This window comes from Papio anubis, unplaced genomic scaffold (assembly GCF_008728515.1).
Source record: "Papio anubis isolate 15944 unplaced genomic scaffold, Panubis1.0 scaffold554, whole genome shotgun sequence".
In the NCBI taxonomy this organism is placed as follows: Eukaryota; Metazoa; Chordata; class Mammalia; order Primates; family Cercopithecidae; genus Papio; species Papio anubis.
The window spans coordinates 36,954-45,145 of record NW_022165760.1 but is presented as its reverse complement, the minus strand read 5'-3'; the positions used below and the strand labels follow the sequence as shown (position 1 = coordinate 45,145).

At 44.1% G+C, this 8,192-nt stretch overlaps 1 pseudogene; it reads right to left on the bottom strand.

Moving 5' to 3' along the window:
• Positions 1–911: 911 nt before the first annotated feature.
• Positions 912–6,940, bottom strand: LOC101021989 (annotated as a pseudogene).
• Between the last annotated feature and the right edge of the window lie 1,252 nt (positions 6,941–8,192).

The window sequence follows — 8,192 nt, the reverse complement described above, 5'->3', positions numbered from 1 at the left end:
GGCAGGCAGATCACTCGAAGTCAGGAATCTCAATCTGTTGCGATCTCAGCTCACTGCAACCTCCTGCAACAAATTGTTGTATTTTTAGTAGAGACGGTGTTTCGCTATGTTGGCCAGGCTGGTCTCAACTCCTGACCTTGTGTGATCCACCCAGCTCAGCCTCCCAAAGTGCTGGGATTATAGGCATGAGCCACCTTGCCCAGCCACTTACTCAATTCTATCCATTTTTGAGGCAGGGGACTCACTGCTGCCCAGGCTGGAGTGAGCCCTCCAGGACTCAAGCGATATTCCTGCCTCCCAAGTAGCTGGGACTACCATGGGCCTCCACGTTCAGCTTTTTCTATTTACTTCTAAGATACCGTCTTCTCAGCTAATTTACTCCCTCACTCCAACCAAAAATTTAACAAAGATTTTTGTTTAAGCTGTATTTTTACTGATTGAAACACTAGGAGAATTCAGGCCAAAGTCAACTAAAGGAAAAATGGTTGTTTTATTCCTTAGTACTTAAACCAGCCAAAGTAGTACTGATGTTATAATGCAGCAAACACAAGACCTCTTTCCACAAATATTAGCATAATCAACAAAATAGGGGCTATAGTAAAACAGAGCCAAAAAAGGGCTGAGGAAATCAATGAAGTATGTTACATCTTAACCCTTCACCCTTCGCCTCAATAAGGTTTTATTTTATTTTATTTTATTTTATTTTATTTTGACATGGAGTCTGGCTCTGCCATCTGGGCTGGATTGCTGTGGCACCATCTGGGCTCAGCCTCCTAAGTAGCTGGGATTACAGGTGCCTGCCACCACGCCCAGCTAATCTTTGTATTTTAGTAGAGACAGGGTTTCACCATGTTGGCCAGACTGGTCTCGAACTCCTAACCGGAGGTGATCTACCTCCCTTGGCCTCCCAAAGAGCTGGGATTACAGGAATGAGCCACCGTGCCCGGCCTCAGTAGAGTTTTTTAAAAAATAAGCAAAGCCTCCCAATTCCAAACAATAGGAATATATTTTCATCACACCAATTTGTACTTTCATTTCTTATTCTTTTTTTTTTTTACTTATTCTTGAGGTTAGATTCTAAACCCTAAAAGTACCCAAACTAGTATTAGATCTAGTTATCTATAGCCAGAGACAGCTAGTATCAAGTTGTCTTTAGCAGCCAAGGTTATTAAAATGCCTTTTCTCCAGGAAGATCCAATAGGAAAAAAAAGAAAGAAAGAAAGAAAGAAAGAAACCTCTCTGATTAGGCTGGATAGGCATAGTGGAACCCAGCACATGTGGTTTCCAAACAAGAAAAATTATATCAGGGAGGGGAGTCAGGGAGAAGGTTCAGCCAGTGCCCAGACTGAAATTGAATAATATCAATTTCACTCATCTTCACACAACTTCAGGTTGCATGTTCCTGGAGTAGTTTAGGAATAAATCCACGGTTTGTGGAGTACTACAATACTCAGTCGCCTACTGTAATATTAAGGCCTTCCCTTCCCAGCAGCTTCCAAGGCAGCCTCCAAGTCACTGGCAGGAGAATTTGGCTGGAACTGCTGGTGAAACTGCAGAGATTTCCACAGTGATACATAGGAAGGGACTGTTCCAGGCCTGATTGTTCTCCAGTGCGTGACTGGGTGCACTCAGGCTCTGAGCTGCTCCAGGAGTGGTTGCTCCAGGACTGGATGTTCTGGGGTCTGGCTGCTCCAGGATGAATTGCTCCAGGTCTGGTTGCTCCACGCCGAAGGTTCCCAGTCGGGTTCACCAGGCATCCCTGGTGGCAGGAAGAGTAGAGGCTGGGGTAGGTAGGTGCTGAGGCCTTCTGAAAGAGAAGGAGGGATTAACAGAAAGGGTACAAGGACAACCAGAACTGTCTGTGACTGGAGTTGTGTTTCAGAGATGGACAAGATTGAAGGATCACTGAAAGGAAAGAACAGAATAAAGTTTTCTGTTACCTGAGTCACACCATTGCTATTCTTTGGCCAGTTGTTTTTCTGCCACCTCTTAGATTTCATTCTCTGGTTCTGGAATCAGGTCTTCACCTGCAGGGAAAAATGACAGAAATTGTAAAATATTAGTAATACAGATGTATTTTGAATCAAAGTATATTGCTAACTTTTATTCCTGGCCAGGCGCCATGTCTCACACCTGTAATCCCAACACTTTGGAAGGCCAAGGCGGGCAGATTGCTTGAGCCCAGGAGTTCGGTACAGGATGGCCAACATGAGGAAACACCATCTCTACAAAAATACAAAAAATTAGCTAGGTGTGATGCTGCACGTCTGTGGTCCCAGCTTCTCAGGAGGCTGAGGTGGGAGGATCGCTTGCACCTGAGAAGTTAAGGTTGCAGTGAGCTGAGATTGCATCACTGCACTCCAGCTGGGCGACAACAGAACCAGAGTGTCTCAGAAAAAAAGAGAGAAATGAACATTTTGGATAGAAAATAAAGGCAAGGGCCAAGTGTAGTGGCTCACGCCTGTAATCCTAGCACTTTAGGAGGCCGAGCCAGGTGGATCACTTGAGGTCAGGAGTTGAAAACCAGCCTGGCCAACATGGTGAAGCCCCATTTCTACTAAAAAATACAGTAAAATTAGCAAGGTCGTGGCGGACACCTGTAATCCCAGCTACTTGGGAGGCTGAGGCAGGAGAATCCCTTGAACCCAGGAGGTGGAGGTTTCATTCATTTGTACTTAAACCAGCCAAAGTAATGCTAATGTCATTATGATGTCTCATTATGAGGCCACTGCACTCCAGTCTGGGCGATAGAATGAGACTCCATCTCAAAAATAAACAAGAGAAAAAAAGGAAATAAAGGCTGGAAGAGGATAAGCCAATTAATGAAAGAAAATGGCCAATAAATAATGAACAATGATTAGACTTATTAGTAAGCAAATGCACACAGATAAAAACAAAACAAGCTGGAGGTTGCTGGCAGAAAGAAAAAAAAGGAAAAAAAAAAGTTTGTATTTTAATGAGAACCAGTGTGAGTTAGGGATTCTCCTCCTAACCTGGAAAGCAGAGTTACATACTTCTTTTTTATTAAGGAAACGTTGGAAAGATTTTCACAATATTGGTCTGTGCAGGAAAGTGGTCAAATGACACATTCACATAATAGAATATTTAAGGAAAGAAAGAGGTGAAGAAAGTTACAAAAGTATTTCATCGTCATACTTAAATTATTTGCAGGAGGCGATGTGCTTGTTACCTAGAACACACATCTATCTATAATGTGCATCCACAGTCTTAATACATACAAATCCAGTCTAATTTTTGTTTACCTCATTGCAACAACTCGAAACAAGCCTACCTGTTTGTAGCTGAGGAGTTCAGGATGTTAAGTTCTTGCATCTGCTGGAGCTGAGAATATTTCTGTCTCTGAAATCTATCATTGAGTACACACACACAGCTGGGGTGGAAGACACAGTTCACGGCCTTCTGTTTCTTGACGGGACCTTATCTTCCTTTTTGTGTACTATTCTCTGCAGCAGTAGGTTGTTTGCCTTTGGGACTGGTGGAAGAATCGGGGCTGTCCTGAATAAGAAGATCCATGGAGGAAGGAAGAGGAAAGACTGTTGGGAACAAATAAAAGGACACTTTTGTCTAAAACTTTTTTCAAATATTAAAATATCCTGTTAAAAAAAAGTGTTTTCAAAGTACTTTGATAATTCCCAGAAACCCAGATCTAAGTAATAAGAAGCAACTTCTTAACCAGCCCTGGCACTTTGGCAAGCTTTATACAGTATTAATACAAGAAGTCTTATCAGTATCTCCATTTTGTATATAATAGACTGCGTTGGGAGAGATCTACAACGGTGGCCAATGCATTGCTAAGCGGCAATACCACTTTTTTTTTTTTTTTTTTAAGATGGAGTTTTGCTCTTGTTGCCCAGGCTGAAGTGCAATGGCACAATCTCCGCTCACCACAACCTCCACCTCCCAGGTTCAAGCGATTCTCCTGCTTCAGCCTCCGGAGGGGCTGGGATTACAGGCATGCACCATCACGCCCGGCTAATTTTGTATTTTTAGTAGAGACAGGGTTTCTCAATGTTGGTCAGGCTGGTCTCGAACTCCTGACCTCGTGATCCACCTGCCACGGCCTCCCAAAGTGCTGAGATTACAGGCGTGAGCCACCGCACCGGGCCGGCGCTACCACTTTTTACTTTAAACTGATGCTCAAAAGCCCCTACACTGGGTGTTAATAGGTCAGAATAGAGATCCACCAATTTTCACCTATTGTATCTCACCCTAAATCACTCTCTGTTTATGATCTTCATCAATACCTACATGATTGCTTAAATGACATGATTCTGGGGATTCTATAAAACCAGCACCTCAGCCAGGTGTGATGGCTCACACCTGTAATCCCAACACGTTGGGAGGCCAAGGTGGGCAGATCACTTGAGATCAAGAGTTCAAGACCAGTGTGCCAACATGGTGAAACCCCATGTCGACTAAAAATTACAAAAATTAGCCAGGAGTGGTGGCACATGCCTGTAATCCCAACTACTGGGGAGGCTGAGGCAGAAGAATCGCTTGAACCCGGGAGGCGGTGATTGCAGTGAGCCGAGATCTTGCCACTGCACTCTAGCCTGGGTGACAGAGTGAGACTGTGTCTCAGAAAAATAAAAACCCAGCGACTGACTGCCCAGTTCTTAATGCTACGACCAGTATGATATGTGAATTTAGATAAGTTTCTGTTTCCATCCAGGCCTTCCGTTTACCAGCTCTGACCTCATCTCCAAAAATTTTTATTTATTTATTTAAATGAGGTAACCAACTGAAATTCTCTAACATAGGGCCTGGCATATACTGATTTTGTAACTAGAAATGAATACCTAGTTTTCCCAGTGTTTATCTCTCAATTCTAACCTGTAGTCACAGAACAAATGGACAGGCTCTAAAACAGCAAAATTCACAATCTCTTGCAAGGAGCTCTGAAAAGCAGAGGAAGCCTTTCAACTAATGATTAGAATTGGGGAAAATCCTAAATATTAGCTAGCTATATAAACTGTCACTTGATGTGTGCTAAAGAAAACACGTCCACTTGCTCATTCCCAAACCCAGCACTGTTATTTTTAACATCTGAAATTATAAAGGTGGCCAGGCACGGTGGCTCATGCCTGTAATTCCAGCACTTTGGGAGGCCGAGGCAGGTGGATCAGTTGGGGTAAGGAGTTTGAGACCAGCCTGGCCAACATAGCGAAACCACGTCCCTACTAAAAAATACAAAAATTAGCCGGGCGTGGTGGCATGTGCCTGTAATCCATGCTACTCGGGAGACTGAGACAGGAGAATCTGGGAGGTGGAGGTTGCAGTGAGCTGAGATCACGCCACTGCACTCCAGCCTGGGCAACAGTAAGACCTTCTCTCAAAAAAAAAAGAAAAAAATTATAAAGACAAGAACATTGATGCAAAGTTTTGAAAAACTGGGTGAATAGCAACACGGGGTGGGTCAATGCCTGTAATCCCAGTGACTTGGGAAGCTGAGGGTGGAGGATCGCTTGAGGTCAGGAGTTCAAGACCATCTACAAAGTGAGACGCTGTCTCTACAAAAAGAATTTTTAAATTAGCTGGGTATAGTGACACACGCCTCTCATCCTAGTACTTGGGAGGCTGAGGCAAGAGGATCACTTGAGCCCAGGGTTGAGGCTGCAGTGATCCATGGTCATACCATTGCACTCCAGCCTGGGTGACAGAGCGAGTCCGTGATTCTCAAAAAGAGAAAAGCAGGGTGATATTCAAATCTAAGGTTCAAATATAGCAATCGTGTTTACTTATTCCTTTTCCACAACCTACTCTTTACAACAGTAGTCAAAATGTAAATGCACTTTTTAAGCTATTTTACAGTGTCAGTGTTACCAATGGCATTCTTGGTAAAGTTGGTTCATTCTTAAGTTTTTGAAAAACTACTGAAAAATTGATTTTTCAAAAAAGTGGTAGCGGCTTAATGAGTATCCCAAGTATCCCTCACTCCTTGCAGCTGCCAGTCAGAAGCCTGAGTACTAGCACAGGTTTTGGAGGCAAACTGGACTTCTAGCTACGTTCTGTTTGACTGTCAGTAGATTAAACTTTCTAGAATTATCTTTACCGTAAAGTTGGGTCAACACTTCCCAGGACTTAGGAGAAGTAAACATGGGAGGTGCTCCCAAACTCAGAGCTGCCCGGTAACATCCACAAACCCAGAGAATAGAGAAGAGCCAGCCGTTAGTGACGTAGAAAGAATTACACAAATTATATATTAATTACAGAAATCTCATCGTGATCTGCCATGCCATTTTTGGCAAAACAAAAACATCATGCTGGTCCCTGAGCTATGATGTTAGGTCTTCTGGTTAATTAGCAGTAACATCTTCTATAGCTGTGTGTCCAGTGCTATGTGAAGGTGTGCGCATCACCTTCATTCAACTTTGTTTCCACCATGCCTAAGCCCGTAGGTTCTCAAATTTACTGCGCTGTTCAACTGCCAAATTCTGTGTCCTTCAACTCAGTGCACACTCCTGAGACTTGGGACATGGTCAAAGGGCAGGTGCCACCAAGTTACAATTGAAAGAGGGGTTTCCAGAGGATTAGTTGATAATAACACTTGCTTATAATAATGGTCTATCATTGCTCAAGAGGGAAATGATCCCTCAACCCTCTCTCCTTCTCTTTTCCCTTAAGTAACTTGGCCTTTCAAGGATAAATTTTTTTCTTACCAGTCTCCGTGTGAGGCATCTCAGCAAAAGACATTTGCAAGGATGGATGGTTTTCTTTAGGCCCACAAATCACAGGCATAGGTGAAGATTCTTTACCATCGGATGCTTCCAAGCAAGGCAAGCTTTGGGGACAAGCTGGATCCACACTCCTGTTAGTATTGAGGAAGAGGAGAAAAAAATTTAAGAGGTAGACTGGAAAAAAGGTTAAGGCAGCTTGAAGACTTTTCTGGAAGATGTTAGAGAAATATGACCTCCAGAAGCAGAAGTATCAAGAAGTTGGGATAAAGAGAGTCGCCTACACAATAACAGGAGACAACCAGCTCAGTCCAGCAGAACGTTAAAATCCTGGAGTCTCTAGATTTATAATGAAGGCTCTATCACCCTTAGACCCACCCCTCCTGGCGGACACACCCCACCGGCCCACCCTTGTGAATTCTCAGTTAATCCCATCTGCCAGTCTCACCAAGGCCATTGTAATGCAAAAGTAACTGCGGAGTAACCCAGACGAGGTCAGGAACTAGAAAACCGGGTAACAGAACCTGAAGACAAACTCAGCAATAAATACTTCCAGGTTCATCACGTTTCCAACTTTTAAATCAGGAATGGTTCAACAGGAATGCAATAAAACTTTAAAAATAAAGAAAAAGGCTGGGCGCGGTGGCTCACCCCTGTAATCCCAGCACTTTGGGAGGCCATGGCGGGTGGATCACCTGAGGTCAGGAGTTCAAAACCAGCCTGTCCCACATGGCGAAACCCCGTCTGTACTAAAAATACAAAAATTAGCCCAGCGTGGTGGTGGGCGCCCGCAGTCCCAGCTACTCCAGAAGCTGAGGCGGGAGAATCCCTTGAACCTGGGAGGCGGAGGTTGAGATGAGCCGATATCGGGCCACTGCACTCCAGCCTGGGCTACAGAGCGGGACTATGTCTCAAAAAGGGGGGGTGGAGGTGGGGATGCATGTACCTTCAATATCTGAGGTTACTGAAATTCTCATTAGGGCGATTTCTTGATTTGAGATAACCTAGTGTCTCAAAATCTGTCTAGTTTGGCCAGAAATTTCAACTAGCTCCATTTTCCTCTTTCATTCACTTTGAGGTCATAGTAAAACACAACATAGCATCATAGTATGAAGCCAAGGTATCAGTTAATGTTGAAAATGGTACTGTTGGAACGGAACTGTCGATTCCCTCCTGGGCAGGGGTTGCCGCGAAGGATCACCGACACGAGATTCACAGCAGAGAGTTATTTATTACTAGCGCGCTAGGGTCCCAAGCTCTAAGTTGGCCCTGGGACCCCGACTGCTTGTTACAGGCTGTTTATATAGGCAAACACAAGTTCAAACACAGCTTAGGGCGCGAAATTCAAACAAAGCTTTAGGCGCGTGATAATTGGGTCTAGCTATGGCCTGAGCAAGGTGTCTTGTTCTGATTGGTTGGGGCAGGACCTTATGAGGTTCTTTCCTGGAATTGTTAATTCCGGGAACATTGAGTCAGGGTCAAGGGTGGGACCCCATA